A 22916-nucleotide genomic window follows, 5' to 3' on the forward strand; every position below is an offset into this window, starting at 1 on the left:
ATTGTAAACGTCATTTGACATGTTTCTACGAACGGTAATGGAACTATTTGACTTTTCGTCTCGGGTTTTGCGCTCACACGTTATGTCTTTGGATTAGTGATCTGAACGCTCGAACAAAACGGAGGTATTTGGACATAAATATGGAGTTTATCGAACAAAACAAACATTTCTTGTGGAAGTGAGAGTCCTGGGAGTGCATTCCGACGAAGATCAGCAAAGGTAAGTGAAGATTTATAATACTTTTTCTGAGTTTAGTTGACTCCAGAACTTGGCGGGTAACTGTATAGCTTGCTTTGATGGCTGAGCTCTGTACTCAGAATATTGAACAATGTGCTTTTGCCGTAAAGCTATTTTGAAATCTGACACAGCGGTTGCATTAAGGAGAAGTGTATCTATAATTCTTTCAATAACTGTTGTAAATTTTATCAACGTTTATGATGAGTATTTTTGTAAATTGATTTGCTCATTCACCGGATGGTTTTGGAGGCAATACATTTTCTGAACATCACTCGCCAATGTAAAATGGGGTTCATGGATATAAATTAAAACTTTATCGAACAAAACATACATGTATTGTGTAACATTGAGTCCTGGGAGTGTCATCTGATGGAGATCATCAAAGGTTAGTGATTCATTTTAGCTGTATTTCTGGTTTTTGTGACGCCTCTCCTTGCTTGGAAAATGGCTGTGTGGTTTTTCTTGTTTAGGCGCTGTCCTAACATAATCTAATGTTATGCTTTCGCCGTAAAGCCTTTTTGAAATCGGACAATGTGGTTGGATTAATGAGAAGTGTATCTTTAAAATGGGATATAATAGTTGTGTGTTTGAGAAATTTGAATGATAAAATTTTTGTTATTTTGAATTTGCCGCTCTGCTATTTCACTGGCTGTTGAATAGTGTGTACCGAATAGTGTGTCATTCTTTATTGACTACAGCTAAATCGGGGGGGGGGTATGCTAATGTGACCATCCTATGACTTTATCTAGTCATAGGATGGTAGTCCACCAACATGTCATGCAGATGAGTCATTGTTTACTTGACAGACTACGCTGAGTATTCATTGTCGTTCTGGTGGGTAGTTCACACTAGGTTGGAATCAATGCTGTAGAAAGGCAGGAAATGTGCTGAATAGGAAAACATAGGTAACTATTTTGGTCAATCACTAACAAAATAATTATTGAATCACAAAGCATAATAGAAAATGCATACAGCATTTCTTACCTCTCTTTCAGTGTTGAGTTTTGCACAACCACAGCTTGTACAGACTCAGGTTCTGTCAAAATCAGATGGTCTCCACCAGTATCTCCCTGAGAAATACATGTTTGTGTGATGTTACTGTACCGAATTTTAAAGCTAGGAGTGGTCCTGGGCCGAAAATTCTGTCGACCACCTAGCTAGCTGGTATTATCATCTACAAACGAAACACATCGAGTTATCATGTCAACAGTCTGCATATCTAGATTTAGCTAGCCAATGTTAGCTAGTTGAAATAAAGGCATTGGGCATCTTGTGGGGTTTATGCAGTGTAGCTACACGATGCTATTGAGTACAAAACAGTCAAAATACAGAGGATGTTAGCTAGCAAGCTTTGTAACTAAGTAGCTATGTTAGTTAGCTTGAACACTGAACACACTAAGGTTAGCAGCTAAGGTGGCTAGCAGGCTAAAAACACAACCCAACACTTAACGTTACAAGTCCATGGGAACGTTGGCCATTTCGGCATCACTCTTCCACCTTTAAACATTTATTCCAATGTTTATCCGGTTCCTGGATTGGTGATTAGCAATCTATTTCTCGCTTCTTTTTCTCTTTTGGGGTTGAGTTGATTTAGATACAAGATCAAAGAATGATGCTTGTTTGCTTTGTCTGCTGCTCTGTTTGTTTCTGGCAGCTGTAACATTCGGTTGCAAGTGAATTTCACTTCCTCTCCAGCTCCGGGGCAGCAGGGTCATTTGAGTAGGTGGGGTTAGCGCAAAGACACACCTTGCCCAGAAGGCCAGCCCAAAGCTGCTCAGGGCTCAACCCCCTTGTTTTCTTTCAAAGTGAAAATGGTACATAAGAAGTGGGGCGTCATAGGGTTGCCCACGACCTTCATAAATCAGGCAATGGGTAAAAACTTTCCTGGTAGAGGACAATTGTATCTTGTCCCCACACACAGTGAGGAAGATGGTTCAGGAGGGAAAGAAAAATCCAAGGGCCACAGTTGGAGAATGACAAAAACCTCCATGCCAATCGGCTCTTTGGAAGGGTTGCCAGAGAGAGCAAGCCACCAACAAATGTAAACGCCTGGAGTTTGCGAAACGGCAATGACACTTGGATTGGAACCGAGTGCTATGGTCAGATGAGACAAAAACAGAGGTCTTTGGCCATGCAAACCAACAGTGGGTTTGGCGTCTTTGAAGTTATGGGGCTGTATTGCTTCCACTGGTCCTGGGGCCTCATTTATCAATCATGCGTATGCACAAATCTGTGCGTAAACCATGCATGGAATCATTTCCACGCAAAATGTGAGATTTATTGATATGAACATTTGATTGAGAGTGTGCATATGACCATGGGTACGCACAATGCCATGCCACAATAATACAATGCCACAATAATACAGTAGGAATATCTATATACAGCATGTGCAAATGAGGTAGGATAAGAGAGGTAAGGCAATAAATAGGCCATGGTGGCAAAGTAATTACAATATAGCAATTAAACACTGGAATGGTAGGATTTGCAGAGGATGAAGTTGAGATCCTGGGGTGCAAAGGAGCAAGATAAATAAATAGAGTATGGGGATGAGGTAGTTGGATGGGCTATTTACAGATGAGCTATGTACAGGTGCAGTGATCTGTGAGGTGCTCTGACAGATGGTGCTTAAAGCTAGTGAGGGAGGTAAGAGTCTCCAGCTTCAGAGATTTTTGCAGTTCGTTCCAGTCATTGGCAGCAGAGAACTGGAAGGAGAGGCGGCCAAAGGAAGAATTGGCTTTGGGGGTGACCAGTGAGATATACCTGCTGGAGTGCGTGCTATGGGTGGGTGCTGCTATGGTGACCAGTGAGCTGAGATAAGGTGGGGCTTTACCTAGCAGAGACTTGTAGATGACCTGTAGCCAGTGGGTTTGGCGACGAGTATGAAGCGAGGACCAGCCAACGAGAGTTGAAATGTTATGTTGAAAATGTCTGAAATGAATTCATGCAGGCAGATAATTTGACCACATCAGTGTATTTGTTACCATAATAATCCATATAAAGTACAGTCATTTGTTAAATTTGAGGTACGTGTGAAAGTGAAACCATTGTTGAAATACTATTAACAGACTGAGATAATGAGAAATCTAATGAGAGGCTGATCTTGCTTTGTTCGGCGGATTTGGTACATGCTGCATTTCACAGAGAGCGCATTTTCAGAGACAGGTGGGACTTTTTTGTTGTTGCAGAAAGTACAGATTAGCTCATAAACAAAACCAATCTTATAGAATTTTTGCGACCGTTTAAGACCAACTTTAAAAAGTCAAACGCATGCCATTCCGGTGCACATCCAAGTGTTATCCACCCTTGGGTTTTTGGCAATGGGCACTTTTCAGCGGGAGTTTGCCGATCGGCATCTCACAGCCCTCGATGAGCAATTTTTTTGGATGGAACCATCAGCAAAACAAACTTTATCATACCATTTACCAGTTATTTTTTTCGAAAACATTTTTACTGGTCAACTTAATGACCTCTTTGTAGCTATGTTATTTTTTACCCCAAAACATTGACTGGTCACTGAGGATGGATGGCTTATTGGTGAGTGTTGCCTACTCATTCGAAGTATATTTTTCATTGCTGAAGCAACTTAATGGTTCTCTTTGTAGCTATGTTTTTTTTCTGCAATGTTTTTTATGGTACGGTGTTGAATATTCCCCACTGGCTTTAAAGTGATGATTTTAACCATATATGGTTAATTAGGGGTGTTTCTAAATGCAAATAGCCAAGGTCGTGCACGAGCACTGAGGCTGAGAACAAATGGTATTTATCAATGGTTATCTTCTACCGGTGTGGGTGTGATGCTCGTAGGATTGTTTGATAAATCACATTTTCTATGAGTATGAACATTATACATTCTGTTCGTAAGTAGTATTTTAGAATAGTTTCCACGCAATATTGATAAATGAGTTGCCTGATCAGCAGGCCTGTTAGCCCATGGACTCCGAGAGAGAGGGAGCGAGACTCTGGTGGTGGTGCCCCACTAATCCTGTGATCTAACGATGTAAAGAGATTTCCCCTCACCATGGATCTGGTTGGAGACCTGGGGCCCTGGGTTTCACCCTCTGCTGCCCCAGGCCTGCTAATCCTCTTAAAGAAATGAGATCTGAGAGAGCACATACTTTCAGCCATTTCAGCATCCATGATCCAGCAGGAATCACCCAACCAACACTTGACACCAATGATCCTGGTTGTCTCACGAGGGGGGAGGTCGAGCTGTTCGTCTGCCTGTCTGATCGACTGTCATTCTCTTTTGATTACATGTACAAAACAGATAGATATAGACACCTATCATCATCATCCTAGAGTGTCTGCTCCTCCCCTCCGGTAAATCTGTCCCCGTGCCAGACTGCTTGGGAAAGCCTCTTTTGGGAACATAAACCAAGCCTGATGGAAGCAGCATCAGTAATAGTAGCAGCGGCGGCCCCCTAATTTAGTGGTCTTAAGGATTTATTAATCGAGGCGCTGCCTTCTCACACTGGAAACAGAGGCAATAATCCCTCTCACTACTCTGAAATGGAGAAATGGTATCTCTGCTCCACCCCTCTGTGCTTTTATATTTATTTTTTATTTAACCTTTAACTTGGCAAGTCAGTTAAGAACAAATTCTTATTTACAATGACGGCCTACCTCAGCCAAACTCGGATGACGCCGGGCCAATTGTGTGCCACCCTATGGGACTCCCAATCAAGGCCGGTTGTGATACAGCCTGGAATCAAACCAAGGTCTGTAATAACACCTCTAGCACTGACAAGCAGTGCCTATGACCACTGCGCCACTCGGGAGCCAGCTTTGTAGGGTGTCATAATCTTACATTTCCACAGTTTGCACACTCAAGGCTGGAAGGTGTGTGTGTTAGTAAATACCACATGTATTTATTTAAATCAAAAGGCTGGTGGGTTGTTGTCAGGCTCTCTTTCTGAGCCCCACACAGATGAGGGGAATGTTGTTTTGGCTGGCAGCTATTTTGGATTCATGTATCGGAAAGCAACAGGAGGTTCTTGGGCTCTCTGCAGTATCTGTGTAGTCAACCACTGTGACTGCAATGATCCCCACTTCCTCACTGGAAAAATAAGATGTGTCCCAAACGGCAGCCTATTCCCTACATAGCACTATATAAGGTATAGGGTGTCATTTTGGATCGCAATAGATCCTGTAGGGCTCGGAGACTGGTAAGTCTGTTGCAGTGTGTGCAACACGAAAACACGAAATGTAATTGCCAAAATACAATCAATTTTTTATTCTATATTGGTAGTAAATGTTGCAATTATATGACAAGGGAACAACATTCCCACCTCTTTCATTGTCAATCATAACATTTTGCCCATATTGTTGATGAAGAATGTTAGTAACCCCACGGGCTTGAGACCACAAAATCAACCAAAATAATGCTGCTATTACAGTTGTAGTCAAAAATGTACATACACCTTAGCCAAATACATTTAAACTCAGTTTTTCACAATTCCTAAAATGTAATCCTAGTAAAAATGCCGTTCTGATCACCACTTTATTTTAAGAATGTGAAATGTCAGAATAATAGTAGAGAGAATGATTTATTTCAGCTTTTATTTCTTTCATCACATTCCCAGTGGGTCAGAAGTTTACATACACTCAATTAGTATTTGGTAGCATTGCCTTTAAATTGTTTAACTTGGGTCAAACGTTTTATGTAGCCTTCCACAAGCTTCCCACAATAAGTTGGGTGAATTTTGGCCCATTCCTTCTGACAGAGCTGGTGTAACTGAATCAGGTTTGTAGGCCTACTTGCTCGCACACGCTTTTTCAGTTCTGCCCACATATTTTCTATAGGATCGAGGTCAGGGCTTTGTGATGGCCACTCCAATACCTTGACTTTGTTGTCCTTAAGCCATTTTGCCACAACTTTGGAAGTGTGCTTGGGGTCATTGTCCATTTGGAAGACCCATTTGCGACCAAGCTTTAACTTCCTAACTGATGTCTTGAGATGTTGCTTCAATGTATCCACATAATTTTCCTGCCTCCTGATGCCATCTATTTTGTGAAGTGCACCAGTTCCTCCTGTGAAAGCACCCCCACAACATGATGCTGCCACCACCGTGCTTCACGGTTGGGATGGTGTTCTTCGGCTTGCAAGCCTCCCCCTTTTCCCTCCAAACATAACGATGTTTATTATGGCCAAACAGTTCTATTTTTGTTTCATCAGACCAGAGGACATTTCTCCAAAAAGTATGATCTTTGTCCCCATGTGCAGTTGCAAACCGTAGTCTGGCTTTTTTTGGCGGTTTTGAAGCAGTGGCTTCTTCCTTGCTGAGCGGCCTTTCAGGTTATGTCGATAAAGGACTCGTTTTACTGTGGATATAGATACTTTTGTACCTGTTTCCTCCAGCATCTTCACAAGGTCCTTTGCTGTTGTTCTGGGATTGATTTGCACTTTTTGCACCAAAGTACGTTCATCTCTAGGAGACAGATCTCATTTACATTTTTACATTTACGTCATTTAGCAGACGCTCTTATCCAGAGCGACTTACAAATTGGTGCATTCACCTTATGATATCCAGTGGAACAACCACTTTACAATAGTACATCTAGTCTCCTTCCTGAGCGGTATGACGGCTGCCTGGTCCCATGGTGTTTATACTTGCGTGCTATTGTTTTTATTTTCCCATGATGTCAAGCAAAGAGGCACTGAATTTGAAGGTAGGCCTTGAAATACATCCACAGGTACACCTCCAATTGCCTCAAATTATGTCAATTAGCCTATCCGAAGCTTTTAAAGCCATGCCTTCATTTTCTGGAATTTTCCAAGCTGTTTAAAGACACAGTCAACTTAGTGTATGTACACTTTTGACCCACTGGAATTGTGTTACAGTGAATTATAAGTGAAATAATCTGTCTGTAAACAATTGTTGGAAAAATTACTTGTGTCATGCACAAAGTAGATGTCCTAACTGACTTGCCAAAACTATAGTTTGATAACAAGAAATTTGTGGAGTGGTTGAAAAACGAGTTTTAATGACTCCAACCTAAGTGTATGTAAACTTCCGACTTCAACTGTATATATTTTTTTTACCAAAATATAAAAGCAACATGAAGCAATTTCAAAGATTTTACTGAGTTATAGTTCATATAAGGAAATCAGTCAATTGAAATCATTTCATTAGGCCCAATCTATGGATTTTCACATGACTGGGCATAGAGATACCTTAAAACAATTAGGAACGTGGATCAGAAAACCTGTCCGTATCTGGTGTGACCACCATTTGCCTCATGTAGCGGGACACATTTCCTTCGGTTAGTGTTGATCAGGCTGTTGATTGTGGCCTGTAGAATGTTGTGCCACTCCTCTTCAATGGCTGTGCGAAGTTGCTGGATATTGGCAAGAGCTGGAACACGCTGTCGTACACTTCGATCCAGAGCATCCCAAACATGCTCAATGGGTGACATGTTTGCTGAGTATGCAGGCCATGGAAGAACTGGGACAATTTCAGCTTCTGGGAATTGTGTACAGATCCTTGCGACATAGGGCCATGCATTATCATGCTGAAACATCAGGTGATGGAGGCAGATGAATAGCATGACAATGGGGCTCAGGATCTCGTCACGGTATCTCTGTGCATTCAAATTGCCATTGATAAAATGCATTTGTGTTTGTCAGCAGCTTATGCCTGCCCATACCTTAACCCTACCGCCACCATGGGGCACTCTGTTCACAACATTGACATTAGCAAACCGCTCGCCCACACAACGCCATACAGGTGGTCTTCAGTTGTGAGGCCGGTTGGACGTACTGCCAAATTCCCTAAAACGACGTTGGAGGCAACAGCTCTTGTGGACATCCCTGCAGTCAGCATGCCAACTGCACATTTTAGAGTGGCCTTTTATTGTCCCCAGCAAAAGGTGCACCTGTGTAATGATCATGCTATTTAGTCAGCGTCTTGATATGACACACTTGTCAGGTTGATGGATTATCTTTGCAAAGGAGAAATGCTCACTAACAGGGATTTGTAAGTCGCTCTGGATAAGAGCGTCTGCTAAATGATGTAAATGTAAATGTAAATGTAATCAAATTTGTTCACAAAATTGGAGCGAAATAGCCTTAGTGCGTATGGAAAATGTAGGGATCTTTTATTTCAGCTCATGAAACATGGAACCAACACTTTACATGTTGCGTTTTATATTTTTGTTCAGTGTAGTTTGTTGGGGATTCCAGTCTTTTTGTCACGTTCTGACCTTAGTATGAGGTCATTTTTCCATAGTAGATTGGTCAGGGCGTGACAGGGGGGTGTTTTTGTCTATGAATTTGGGGTTTTCTGTTTTCTATGTGGGTTGTCTAGATTGTCGTTCTATGTTGTATTTTCTATGTTGTGGCCGGGTATGGTTTCCAATCAGAGGCAGGTGTTTTTCGTTGTCTGATTGGAAGCCATACTTAGGCAGCCTGTTTTTCATGGGGTTTTGTGGATGGTTGTTTTCCGTTTTGTTGTTTGTACCTGACGGGACTGTTGTTGGTCGTTTTGTTATTTTGCAAAGTGTTTTCATTAAGTAAATATGAGTACTTCACACGCCGCATTTTGGTCTCCTTTAGACGATCCATATTACACTTTTAGCTGCCTATCTGTCTTACACATGTATTTAACCCTAGCGTGGATCCCTGTTGACGTACATTTCTCACACATTTTACACATTTTTTTGAGTTTGTCCAAAACCCACTTCCACAGTTCAGTGACAAGTTATCCTTTAACAGAGAATAATATTCTTTAACTTATAAACTGTCCCTGTTGGCATCATGTTTTTTGGGGTTTTGCTAATGGGTCTTCATTGTCAGGGTGTTTTGCAGGCAAACTTTCTTAATTTCTTGGGCCTCATAGTCCTGTCATAGTAATGTTATTTGGTCTATCCTAGTACTTTCCCCTGAGCACCTGTCTAACTACAAACAATGAAGCCCTTACAGGTTGAAACATCTGTCTGAGCCCTCAGAATAGTGGACTCTGGTTTTAGCATTTTAGTAGGAGAGACAAGGAAACAGCGAATTGAACCAATGTGGCTTTGCATATAGCCCCAATACCAAGGCTCACAATACCAAGGCTATAGCAGGATAGAGAATTAGACTTGCACCATCATCTTTCCCATTCTTCCTAGAAGGCAGCCTCTACTAAGCTGCATCACATAGACTGAATCATTTGTTGAAGTCATACAGGGACATGCAGCCCAAGATGATTATATCCTCAAGTGAATGTTCTCCAGCGTCACTCTTTGCTTTCATTTTTGCTTTTGTATAGCATTGTTTTATGAGAATTTTGTTTGAAGAAGTTGTCAGTACAGTGCCATACCCAAAGAGACTTTATTGCAGGATTAATTATTGAGTTTAGTGTGTTTTCAATTGCCTAAGGTTTTTTTTAAACCACATTTCTGTAAGAAAGATGTTCTGATGTCCTAACGGGACTCGTAGAGGACAAATAAAAAGTGATTTTGGTTGAGGCGAGCTTTAGGCATTCATCATACCCTCTCTCTTATTTCCAGTGTTCTTATGCTAGAATTGTAATAGCCAATAGCTCCAACCACACCCACTGTAGGATGTTGAACTTACTCATTCAACAACAGCATGAGCTTTGGTTGAGACATGCCAACAAACACAGCCCAAGAGTTGGGCAACCCTTACGCAAATGTCCAAAGTTGTTACTGCTCAGTCATGTTACTGTTGAGGACAATATGTTGAGCTGCCAATCCAATACCGAGCATCACCCGTTTGAATTACTATATCTTGGCAACACCCTTGGCAAATGTATATATTTTTAAACTGGATGATAAATTAATGGGTTTATTTCATTCAAAAAACATCATTTTTCCATAATGCTGGTTTCATTTCAAAACTGTAATTACCCGTATCTCTCTTAAATACACTAATCAAAGTTGTTTACGAGCGTCCTGCTGCGTTCCCCATGAAAAGCCAATTGTGTCTCGCCCCATATGTTCAACACGCTGAGGTCACAGGCACTGCTTGATTATGGCCGTGCTATTGGCACAGCGCAAGACATGGCATTCTGGGACGCTGGCATGACCTTGCTCAGGTTACGGATTATTCTTGGATTATGTGTCAACCTGGACACAGCAGTCCCATACAACACCTCCAAATGTCCATGAATACTGGCTGAAGTTATCTATTACATTCTCTCTCTCTCTCTGGTCGAGTGGATCCAGACTTTCTTTCCTTCCCATTGTAAGTTTGGTTATGTAAATAGTTTGCGGAAGGTTTCATTTGAGTTCTGATATTTTTTTCCCTGGTGCTTATTTTGCTTCACTGTCTGAAAGGGGGAGATATGTTGTGTGGGGAAGCGGCTTTTTCACCTGATTTGTACAATTTATCACCTCTAAAATGTAAAAAAAAATAATTACATACCTATCTGAAGGTTTGTATCACTTGAATAGGGTTCTTAGGGCGGCGCGAAATATATCTTCACAATTAAACTGTGGGTGTCAAGGTTTTTGTGAGTCATGATGGCTTGCAGTGATTACGCCAAAAATGTACAATTGATTGAATTAACTATTGATGAACTCATGAGAAATTAACTTTACACTCACCATTACAGTTACCATTGATCATTTCTTGTTTTTAATCTGCGAAAGAAGCGCTACACCTGATGGAAAGTGGCTGTACAGCACATAATGAGTTGAATAATGTGTGCTGTATGTTACGTCGTGACCCGTCACACTTTAACGTACAGCGTCAGCGGGGTCAGTTTTTTCAACCTTTTTCCAGTACTATTGGTCCATTACCATGCCAATCAACGCTTAATCGATACTTAGTTCACACCCCGGATTTTGATGCAACACAGTCGCTACAGTCCCATTTAGTTTTCATTGCAGCCTCGTTTGAATGCCGCGGTTGCCCACATATGTACAGAACTGAGTTAGCTACCGTTAGCAAGCTAGCTAGCTAAACAATGAACCATAATCCCAACTCATAACATTACTACCCTGCATGAATCTGAAGTTAGTTAAAGCTACCAACTAGGTTCAATGTTAGCTAGCTAGCTAACAGTACGCTTTAACCTGCAATGAAAAATACTTTCTGACCAAATTTGAAATGTATAATATCTGAAATGTAGCTAGCTGAACTTTCTTTCCCGTATGCATGGTTGAATGCTTCTCTCCCTCTGTCACAGATGCCATGAATCCCCTTAGTTGGAAGATGTAGCTAATCATTCACCCCTTTTAGATTTGTGTGTATAAGGTAGTTGTTGGGGAATTGTTAGATTACTTGTTAGATATTACTGCACTGTCGGAACTACAGTTTAAGTCGGAAGTTTACATACACTTAGTTAGAGTCATTAAAACTTGTTTTTCAACCACTCCACAAATTTCTTGTTAACAAACTATAGATTTGGCAAGTCGGTTAGGTCATCTACTTTGTGCATGACACAATTTTTCCAACAAATGTTTACAGACAGATTATTTCAATTATAATTCACTGTAACACAATTCCAGTGGGTCAGAAGTTTACCTACACTAAGTTGACTGTGCCTTTAACCAGCTTGGAAAATTCCAGAAAATGATGTCATGGCTTTAGAAGCTTCTGATAGGCTAATTGACAATAATTTGAGTCAATTGGAGGTGTACCTGTGGATGTATTTCAAGGCCTACCTTCAAACTCAGTGCCTCTTTGCTTGACATCATGGGAAAATCAAAAGAAATCAGCCAAGACCTCAGAAAGAAAATTGTAGACCTCAACAAGTCTGGTTCATCCTTGGGAGCAATTTCCAAATGCCTGAAGGTACCACGTTCGTCTGTACAAACAATAGTACGCAAGTATAAACACCATGGGATCACGCGAAAAGTTCAACTCAATCCCAGAACAACAGCAAAGGACCTTGTGAAGATGCTGGAGGAAACAGGTACAAAAGTATCTATATCCACAGTAAAAGGAGTCCTATATCAACATAACCTGAAATGCCGCTCAGCAAAGAAGAAGCCACTGCTCCAAAATCACCATAAAAAAGACTACGGTTTGCATCTGCAAATGGGGACAAAGATCGTACTTTTTGGAGAAATGTCCTCTGGTCTGATGAAACAAAAATATAACTGTTTGGCCATAATGACCATCATTATGTTTGGAGGAAAAAGGGGGAAGCTTGCAAGCCGAAGAGCACCATCCCAACCGTGAAGCACAGGGGTGGCAGCATTATGTTGTGGGGGTGCTTTGCTGCAGGAGGGACTGGTGCACTTCACAAAATAGATGGCATCAGGAGGCAGGAAAATAATGTGGATATATTGAAGCTTGGTCGCAAATGAGTCTTCCAAATGGACAATGACCCCAAGCATACTTCCAAAGTTGTGACAAAATGGCTTAAGGACAACAAAGTCAGGGTATTGGAGTGGCCATCACAAAGCCCTGACCTCAATCCCATGGAAAATTTGTGGGCATAACTGAAAAAGCGTGTGCGAGCAAGGAGGCCTACAAACCTGACTCAGTTACACCAGCTCTGTCAGGAGGAATGTGCCAAAATTCACCCAACGTATTGTGGGAAGCTTGTGGAAGGCTACCCGAAACGTTTTTAACCCAAGTTAAACAATTTAAAGGCAATGCTACCAAATACTAATTAAGTGTATGTAAACTTCTGACCCACTGGGAATGTGATGAAATAAATAAAAGCTGAAATAAATCATTCTCTCTACTATTATTCTGACATTTCACATTCTTAAAATGAAGTGGTGATCCTAACTGACCTAAGACAGGGAATTTTACTCTGATTAAATGTCAGGAATTGTGAAAAACTGAGTTTAAATGTATTTGGCTAAGGTGTATGTAAACTTCCGACTTCACCTTTAGAAGCACAAGCATTTTTTTACACTCTCGTTAACATCTGCTAACCATGTCTATGTGACCAATACAATTTCATTTGGTTTATCCAACGCCAGAATTCGGTTCTCCAGAAAGTGGAGATTATTACCAACACGTTTGCAGCTATTCTCAATATATTTAAAAAAGCGGTGTTAGAAAGCATTACCTACACATACTGAGCAGCTCATGTTATAGACAGAAACACGCTACATGGTAGACCAATCCGAACTAATCTCTCGGCATGTCCAGCCCATTCATTATCTCAGCCAATCATGGCTAGTGGGAAGGTTACTCACTTTTTCCCTGGCTAAATCAACTAGGCTCGTAATTTAACAATTTTGTTTGTATTTACAGATAGCAAACAAGTTTGGTATTAACCCTTTTATGCGTGAGTTTCAAATATCTCTAACGGTTGCCCCAGCGTGAGTTTTTTTTATGTACGTGATGTTAGAACGTTCTCTTCATTCCAGAATGTGATTGTTACGCAACAGTACATTTAATCCGCGCTGCCCTCAAACCAAGGCACGCAGCATGTGGTTTAATTAATAGGCTGTTTTCAACTTGTCATTTTATAATTATTTTCTAACGTTTTTTTATTTTCTAAGAACAATTTGAATTGAGGTGTGTTCCGCCTCATTCATTCACATAAAAGTAGTAATTTTTACTTTTGCAGACCAATTAATTTTTTTGACATTTCTGACCCAGACAAAATTCCCCAAACACTTCCCAATTGTTTGTGCAGTTCAAATCTGCAGACATTTGCTCTTCTCCTGTCCTGCATACACGTGTCCACATTTGCCGTCTGTTGCCTGCATCGCAGTCATAGTTGTTTTCGTTACCAATAAGAACTTTGGAAATGTGTGCGTTTCTATCAAAGTAAGTGCCTTATTGCGTTATAATAGTTTCTGCATGTTGTGTTATGTCGTTTCTACTGTAGCATAATATTAAGTATTGGCTCGTTGTATTTTGAAGCTTCCCTGGCCTTACGACACCCAAGTGGCGCAGCTGTCTAAGGCACAGTGTCTCAGTGCTAGAGGCGTCACTACAGACACCCAGGTTCAAATCCAAACTGCGTTTCTATCAAAGTAAGTGCCTTATTACATTATAATAGTTTCTGTATGTCATGTTATACCGTTTCTACTGTAGCTCACTGTGTGTATGAAGCATAATATATTTGTGTGTATTCCTTATAACCGTGGTAACCAAGGTAACGTTACTCATTTCATAACCTTTATAGTGTTATATTCAATCGTGCTTATTCTATTAGCTCTGTAAAACAATGCTAATTGCGTCAGATAAGTATTGGCTTGTTGTATTTTGAAGCTACCCTGGAAAAATATCTTCTTATACCACTTGGTCATTTTCTGAGTGCATTCCACAAAGCTGTTTATCATGTCCGCCTTATCCACTGCCCCCATTTTGAGGTTATAGTCAAGCATGCAGTCTGGTTTGATTTTTCTCTCTCCCGTCAGGTGGTCCACCTTCCCTGTGGCTGACATGGTTGCTGTAGGGACAGTGGAGAGGACATGGATGTCTCGTTTGTCATGCCACTTTACTGCCAGCTGTTAACAATTCTTATTTTGTATAACGGGTAATTTAGGATGGCAGTAGCTTTGTTGACGAAATCCAGGCATCGCAGCAGAACATGAAAGCGTTTTTGGGAAAATAGGGTGGCAAAGAAGGGAGTTGCAAACATAGGATATGTGCTCCAGTATTCTCTTAGGGAGTTCTTCTTCACTATCCCCATGAGGAGGACTGTCACCAGGAAGGTAAACATTTCACTAATTGTGGTTGTCACCCATTTAGCGAGTTTAACCCCCACTCCTGGCTCTTTTCCTGTAGCTCCAAGGCATAGCGATTGGTCTCTACTATGTCTCCCACCAGCTCCTCTGTCAGAAACAACTTGAAGCACTCTGCCTCAGTTGGAAATGGCAAGAGGTGTTGCACTCTAGACTGGGACTCATCAAAGCAAACAGCAGGGCCAGGAGGGGTGAAATGGCTGGCGGCCTTCCAGCTACCACAGAACTCCTGTATTTCATCCACTGTCGGTCTGCCTCCATCACCACCAGCATCTTCAAAGGGACCTGGGTCTTCGTCAGTGGACAAGGGATCCTCAGATTCAAGGTTCTCAATGGCTACAAGGTTGGGGGGCAGCACCTCACTGTCAGAATCTGATTCCTGACTGTCATAATCAGACTCATTGGCAGAATTGTAAAAAAATCTCCAGAATTTCCACATTTGAAAGACATTGCTAATGCTACAGCTTAGCCCACTAGCTACATACATTAACATTTACATTTAAGTCATTTAGCAGACGCTCTTATCCAGAGCGACTTACAAATTGGTGCATTCACCTATAATATCCAGTAGAACAACCACTTTACAATAGTGCATCTAAATCTTTTAAAGGGGGGGGGGTTAGAAGGATTACTTTATCCTATCCCAGGTATTCCTTAAAGAGGTGGGGTTTCAGGTGTCTCCGGAAGGTGGTGATTGACTCCGCTGTCCTGGCATCGTGAGGGAGCTTGTTCCACCATTGGGGTGCCAGAGCAGCGAACAGTTTTGACTGGGCTGAGCGGGAACTGTGCTTCTTCAGAGGTAGGGAGGCGAGCAGGCCAGAGGTGGATGAACGCAGTGCCCTTGTTTGGGTGTAGGGCCTGATCAGAGCCTGAAGGTACGGAGGTGCCGTTCCCCTCACAGCTCCGTAGGCAAGCACCATGGTCTTGTAGCGGATGCGAGCTTGAACTGGAAGCCAGTGGAGAGAGCGGAGGAGCGGGGTGACGTGAGAGAACTTGGGAAGGTTGAACACCAGACGGGCTGCGGCGTTCTGGATGAGTTGTAGGGGTTTGATGGCACAGGCAGGGAGCCCAGCCAACAGCGAGTTGCAGTAATCCAGACGGGAGATGACAAGTGCCTGGATTAGGACCTGCGCCGCTTCCTGTGTGAGGCAGGGTCGTACTCTGCGAATGTTGTAGAGCATGAACCTACAGGATCGGGTCACCGCCTTGATGTTAGTGGAGAACGACAGGGTGTTGTCCAGGATCACGCCAAGGTTCTTAGCACTCTGGGAGGAGGACACAAGGGAGTTGTCAACCGTGATGGCGAGATCGTGGAACGGGCAGTCCTTCCCCGGGAGGAAGATCAGCTCCGTCTTGCCGAGGTTCAGCTTGAGGTGGTGATCCGTCATCCACACTGATATGTTTGCCAGACATGCAGAGATGCGATTCGCCACCTGGTTGTCAGAAGGGGGAAAGGAGAAGATTAATTGTGTGTCGTCTGCATAGCAATGATAGGAGAGACCGTGTGAGGATATGACAGAGCCAAGTGACTTGGTGTATAGCGAGAATAGGAGAGGGCCTAGAACAGAGCCCTGGGGGACACCAGTGGTGAGAGCACGTGGTGCGGAGACAGATTCTCGCCACGCCACCTGGTAGGAGCGACCTGTCAGGTAGGAAGCAATCCAAGCCTGGGCCGCGCCGGAGATGCCCAGCTCGGAGAGGGTGGAGAGGAGGATCTGATGGTTCACAGTATCAAAGGCAGCAGATAGGTCTAGAAGGATGAGCGCAGAGGAGAGAGAGTTAGCAGCCTCCGTGACACAGAGAAGAGCAGTCTCAGTTGAATGCCCAGTCTTGAAACCTGACTGATTAGGATCAAGAAGGTCGTTCTGAGAGAGATAGCAGGAGAGCTGGCCAAGGACGGCACGTTCAAGAGTTTTGGAGAGAAAAGAAAGAAGGGATACTGGTCTGTAGTTGTTGACATCGGAGGGATCGAGTGTAGGTTTTTTCAGAAGGGGTGCAACTCTCGCTCTCTTGAAGATGGAAGGGACGTAGCCAGCGGTCAAGGATGAGTTGATGAGCGAGGTGAGGTAGGGGAGAAGGTCTCCGGAAATGGTCTGGAGAAGAGAGGAGGGGATAGGGTCAAGTGGGCAGGTTGTTGGGCGGCCGGCCGTCACAAGACGCGAGATTTCATCTGGAGAGAGAGGGGAGAAAGAGGTCAAAGCACAGGGTAGGGCAGTGTGAACAGGACCAGCGGTGTCGCTTGACTTAGCAAACGAGGATCGGATGTCGTCAACCTTCTTTTCAAAATGGTTGACGAAGTCATCCACAGTGAGGGAGGAGGGGGGGGGAGGGGGAGGAGGATTCAGGAGGGAGGAGAAGGTAGCAAAAAGCTTCCTAGGGTTAGAGGCAGATGCTTGGAATTTAGAGTGGTAGAAAGTGGCTTTAGCAGCAGAGACAGAAGAGGAAAATGTAGAGATGAGGGAGTGAAAGGATGCCAGGTCCGCAGGGAGGCGAGTTTTCCTCCATTTCCGCTCGGCTGCCCGGAGCCCTGTTCTGTGAGCTCGCAGTGAGTCGAGCCACGGAGCAGGAGGGGAGGACCGAGCCGGCCTGGAGGATAGGGGACAGAGAAAATCAAAGGATGCAGAGAGGGAGGAGAGGAGGGTTGAGGAGGCAGAATCAGGAGATAGGTTGGAGAAGGTTTGAGCAGAGGGAAGAGATGATAGGATGGAAGAGGAGAGAGTAGCGGGAGAGAGAGAGCGAAGGTTGGGACGGCGCAATACCATCCGAGTAGGGGCAGAGTGAGAAGTTTTTGATGAGAGCGAGAGGGAAAAGGATACAAGGTAGTGGTCGGAGACTTGGAGGGGAGTTGCAATGAGATTAGTGGAAGAACAGCATCTAGTAAAGATGAGGTCAAGCGTATTGCCTGCCTTGTGAGTAGGGGGGGAAGGTGAGAGGGTGAGGTCAAAAGAGGAGAGGAGTGGAAAGAAGGAGGCAGAGAGGAATGAGTCGAAGGTAGACGTGGGGAGGTTAAAGTCACCCAGAACTGTGAGAGGTGAGCCATCCTCAGGAAAGGAACTTATCAAGGCGTCAAGCTCATTGATGAACTCTCCAAGGGAACCTGGAGGGCGATAAATGACGAGGATGTTAAGCTTGAAAGGGCTGGTAACTGTGACAGCATGGTATTCAAATGAGGAGATAGACAGATGGGTCAGGGGAGAAAGAGAGAATGTCCACTTGGGAGAGATGAGGATTCCAGTGCCACCACCCCGCTGGCTCGATGGTCTAGGGGTATGCGAGAACACGTGGGCAGACGAGGAGAGAGCAGTAGGAGTAGCAGTGTTATCTGTGGAGATCCATGTTTCCGTCAGCGCCAGGAAGTCTAGGGACTGGAGGGTAGCATAGGCTGAGATGAACTCAGCCTTGTTGGCCGCAGACTGGCAGTTCCAGAGGCTGCCGGAGACCTGGAACTCCACGTGGGTCGTGCGCGCTGGGACCACCAGGTTAGAGTGGCAGCGGCCACGCGGTGTGGAGCGTTTGTATGGCCTGTGCAGAGGGGAGAGAACAGGGATAGACAGACACATAGTTGACAAGCTACAGAAGAGGCTACGCTAATGCAAAGGAGATTGGAATGACAAGTGGACTACACGTCTCGAATGTTCAGAAAGTTAAGCTTACGTTGCAAAAAAATCTTATTGACTAAAATGACACAGTACTGCTGGCTGGTGGAGTAGGCTAGCTAGCAGTGGCTGCGTTGTTGACTTTGTTTGAACGTGTAGCTGGCTAGGTGTAGCTGGCTAGGTGACCTCGATAGTTTCAGTACTACACCTTGTCATGATACAAAAGCAACTTTGTAGCTAGCTAACATAACACTAATCAAGACGTTCCTTTGTAATGTATTTAGTTTCTACAGTGTTACTCGTCGGTAATAGTTGGCTGGGTTTGGAAAAAATGGCGTCGCGGGGACGGCAACAGCTGGCTAGCTAACCTCGGTAATTACTAAACTACACAATTATCAAGCTATGACAAAGACAACTATGTAGCTAGCTAGCCAACACTGCACTAGTCAAATCGTTCCGTTGTAAAGTATTAGTATCTACAGCGCTGCTAGTCGGTAATGGTTGGCTAGCTGTTGGCTAGCTAGCTAGCAGTGGGTTAATGATGACTAGGTGTGTTGACTACGTCTGGCGTCGCGGCTGGCCAGTTACTAATAATTACTCTAAACTACACAATTATCTTAGATGCAAAGACAGCAAAGACAACTATGTAGCTGGCTCACTAACACTACACTAATCAAGTCGTTCCGTTGTAAAGTATTAGTGTCTACAGCGCTGCTAGTCGGTAACGGTTGGCTAGCTAGCTAGCAGTGGGTTAATGAAGACTAGGTGTGTTGACTAAGTCTGGCGTCGCGTCGCGGCTGGCTAGTTACTAATAATTACTCTAAACTACACAATTATCTTAGATGCAAAGACAGCAAAGACAACTATGTAGCTGGCTCACTAACACTACACTAGTCAAGTCGTTCCGTTGTAATGTAATAGATTCTACAGTGCTGCTAGTCGGTGGAAGTTGGCTGGTTGGCTAGCTAGCAGTGTTGACTAGCTAGCTAGCAGTGATGACTACGTTAGGAGGACGAAGATAGCTAACTTCGATAATTACTCTAAGCTACACGATTATCTTTGATACAAAGACGGTTATGTGGCTAGCTAAGAAAAAATTGCTCAGATCAAACAAATCAAACCGTTGTAATGTAGTGAAGTGTAATATTACCTGTGGAGTGAAGCGTAGTGCGACTGCTCGCTCCAAACCGGAAGTGATTGACCATAACATAAACAACAACACTGAATGGCTCAGAGTGGGAGTTAGAGGTTACGTGATTGACTGCCGGGCACGCGCTCCTTGTATCAATAAATCACTATCAGAAAATGTTTTGTGTGGTAATTATTTATATATTTACTGTTTTATTCACATGATTTCAATTAGGGTGACAAATCATGCATTCCGATTCTTGCATAGATTGTAATGGGCACATATTATGTGTGTAACAAAATGAGGTGAGTAAGGGTTCACTCATTTTTTGAGGACTTCCGGAAATGAATGGTGGGATGTGAACGATGGTAGACGACACCCCCCCCCCCACCCTGAACATGCATACTATAAACAGACCAAACTCATCTTGTCTCCTCTTATCTTTCGTTTCTGTGTGGGAAAAAAAGCTTGGCAGCGAGCTGAAACTACCCATCTTCGGATTACTTTCGATTTCTAGAGAGTGTTTTACTCAATTATTTTGATCAATGGTGAGCTCACCCCTGATGTGATTAATTATAAATAGTCATTTCTATTAGCTAATTCATATTGTACAGTAATTTCCGGACTATAAGCCGCAACTTTTTTCCCACGCTTTGAACCTTGCGGCTTAAACAATGACGCGGCTAATATATGGATTTTTCCCGCTTTCAAATTTTTTTCCTCCAAAAAAACACAATCTGTGACGTGCTCAGTTTTTTGGAGGCATGAAGCTTTCATTAGACCAATGAAATTGCCGAACGGGTTAAGGTCAACAACTTTTTTGTTTACTGTTTAGATTAAATCGAGCACTCTCAAACTTCCCATCATTCTGATTACGGTAGTCATTTTGTCACCCTCATCATGGCAAAGACACGGAGAAATGCATATGATGCAGCTTTCAAGTTGAAGGCGATTGATCTGGCTGTTGGAAAAGGAAATAGAGCTGCTGCACGGGAGCTTGGTCTTAATGAGTCGATGATAAGACGTTGGAAACAGCAGCGTGAGGAATTCACTCAGTGCAAAAAGACAACTAAAGCTTTCAGAGGGAAGAAAAGCAATGGCCCGAACTAGAAAATGAGCTCGAAGACTGGGTAAACATACAGAGAGCAGACGGCCGAGGTGTTGCTGCTTATAGACGTGCGGCTTATTTATGTTCAAAATAATATATATTTTTTAATTCAGTGGGTGCGGCTTATATTCAGGTGCACTCAATAGTCCGGAAATTACGGTAGTTTGTCAGAGAGAGTTATACAAATATGTCCGCTTGTGTTAAGTCAATCTTTCCTCAGTTAGCGCTAGAACAAATGTAGCCTACATTTTTCCAGTTTGGATGATTGTGTTATGCTGTAGATACTTCTGTGAATGTCTGAACATTGCATCCAGTCATAAACAGAGCTGTGATTCAAGCATTGCTAAGAGCTGCTGGCAAACGCAGTAAAGTTTGAATGAATGCTTACGAGCCTGCTACTGCCTACCACTGCTCAGTCAGACTGCTCTATCAAATATCAAATCATAGACTTAATTATAATAAACACACAGAAATACGAGCCTTTGGTCATTAATATGGTCAAATGTTGGGGTGGCAGGTAGCCTAGCAGTTAGAGCGTTGGACGAGTAACCAAAAGGTTGCAAGATTGAATCCCCAAGCTGACAAGGTAAAAATCTGTTGTTCTGCCCCTGAACAAGGCAGTTAACCCACTGTTCCTAGGCCATCATTGAAAATAACAATTTGTTCTTAACTGACCTGCCTAGTTAAGGAGAAGTGACACAGGAGAAGTGACTCAATTTCCATGGTTAATATTGCCTGCTAACATGAATTTCTTTTAACTAAATATGCAGGTTTAAAAAATATACTTCTGTGTATTGATTATAAAAAAGGCATTGATGTTCATGGTTAGGTACATTTGTGCAACGATTGTGCTTTTTTTGCAAATTTGCGTTTATTAAATCATCCCCTGTTTGGCGAAGTAGGCTGTGATTCGATGATAAATTAACAAGCACTGCATTGAGTATATCCAACGCAGGACAAGCTAGTTAAGCTAGTAATATCATCAACCATGTGTAGTTAACTAGTGATTATGTGAAGATTGATTGTTTTTTATAAGATAAGTTTAATGCTAGCTAGCAACTTACCTTGGCTCCTTGCTGCACTGGCGTAACAAGTTGTCAGCCTGCCACACAGTTTCCTCTTGGAATGCAATGTAATTGGCGTCCAAAAATGCTGATTATCGATTATGAAAACTTGAAATTGGCCCTAATTAATTGGCCATGCCGATTAATCGGTCGACCTCTATAATGCACTTTAGCCTACTGTTTGACCAAATCATGTTCTTAACCTCCTGAAATATAGGATATTTAGAGTGAGGTGACCATGTAGAATGTGCAGCTTGCACTGACGCGACCATTCAAAAATGTAACTCATGCAGTCAAGTCAAAGGGTGGCAAAAGGTGACTAAATATTGGCAGTTCGGAGCCCTGATCAGGTATAAAACCTTATACCGAACAGGTGATCCATTCCCTACAACAATGGGTCAGCTTTGAACAGCTGTGGATGTTACCTTTGACCAATACAGGTTAGCACAGCAATGAGATCGAATTGGACAACACAGTCCATTCTCTACAGACCTCTGACTACTGTATGACCCATTAGAATGCAGGTCTTTGCTGACATTATTGAATATTGGATGAAGTGTCACATAACTATTCCTAAAGTTACCAGGATGGTCTTTGATTTGAACAACCATTCCTTAGTCAACAGGTTGTTTCCCCTAGGAGCCAACATGATTTACTGGTCTGCTCGAGAGAATGTGGAAACCTTGTCCACTTCTTTAGTGTTAATCCTTTTCCACTTCTGGAACAGTCCTATGTTGGTCTGAAATCGCAACATATTCTCTACATCTTCAACTGCACCAGTTTCCACTGAGGGCCTTTGTCCGTTTTAGACTTGGGTGGCTATGCCTGACTGGGTGACATGTACGTTTTGCTTGGTGTGTTGTAACTGGTTGCAGCCCTGGCAAGGTCAAGCTAACTCAAGTCGAGCCAGCATGCACACACAGACGCACATGTCTGAGCCAGGCCCTACTCTCTCTACTCTCCACTCTCCCGCCGCGAGTAATTACTGGCAGGCCAAGCTGGAGGGATCTTGTGTCAATAAATCGTCATGAACGGAGACTCCCCTGACTGGAACACAAACACTGAGAGGGGCCGTGCTAAGAAGAGAGGCCAAAACCAGCCCTAGTTAAAGGCCCTCGCAGCCCTGCTCATGATGAGGTATGAGCATGCTGGTTTAATTGGGTGTGGATACA

At 43.1% G+C, this 22916-nt stretch overlaps 1 protein-coding gene across 6 annotated transcripts in view; it reads left to right on the forward strand.

The window, feature by feature from the left end:
* LOC115160642 (histone deacetylase 4-like) overlaps positions 1–22916 on the forward strand; it is a 260839-nt gene that overhangs the window by 23549 nt on the left and 214374 nt on the right. The window contains exon 1 of one of the 6 annotated variants that reach the window (XM_029710869.1): positions 15073–15190. The exons of the other annotated variants lie outside the window; for them this stretch is intronic. The gene's annotated coding sequence lies outside the window, so the exon portion shown is untranslated. Of the gene's footprint in view, positions 1–15072; positions 15191–22916 lie in introns of those variants that run through there. 6 annotated transcript variants of the gene reach the window in all.

Source organism: Salmo trutta, chromosome 24 (assembly GCF_901001165.1).
Source record: "Salmo trutta chromosome 24, fSalTru1.1, whole genome shotgun sequence".
NCBI classification, from domain to species: Eukaryota; Metazoa; Chordata; class Actinopteri; order Salmoniformes; family Salmonidae; genus Salmo; species Salmo trutta.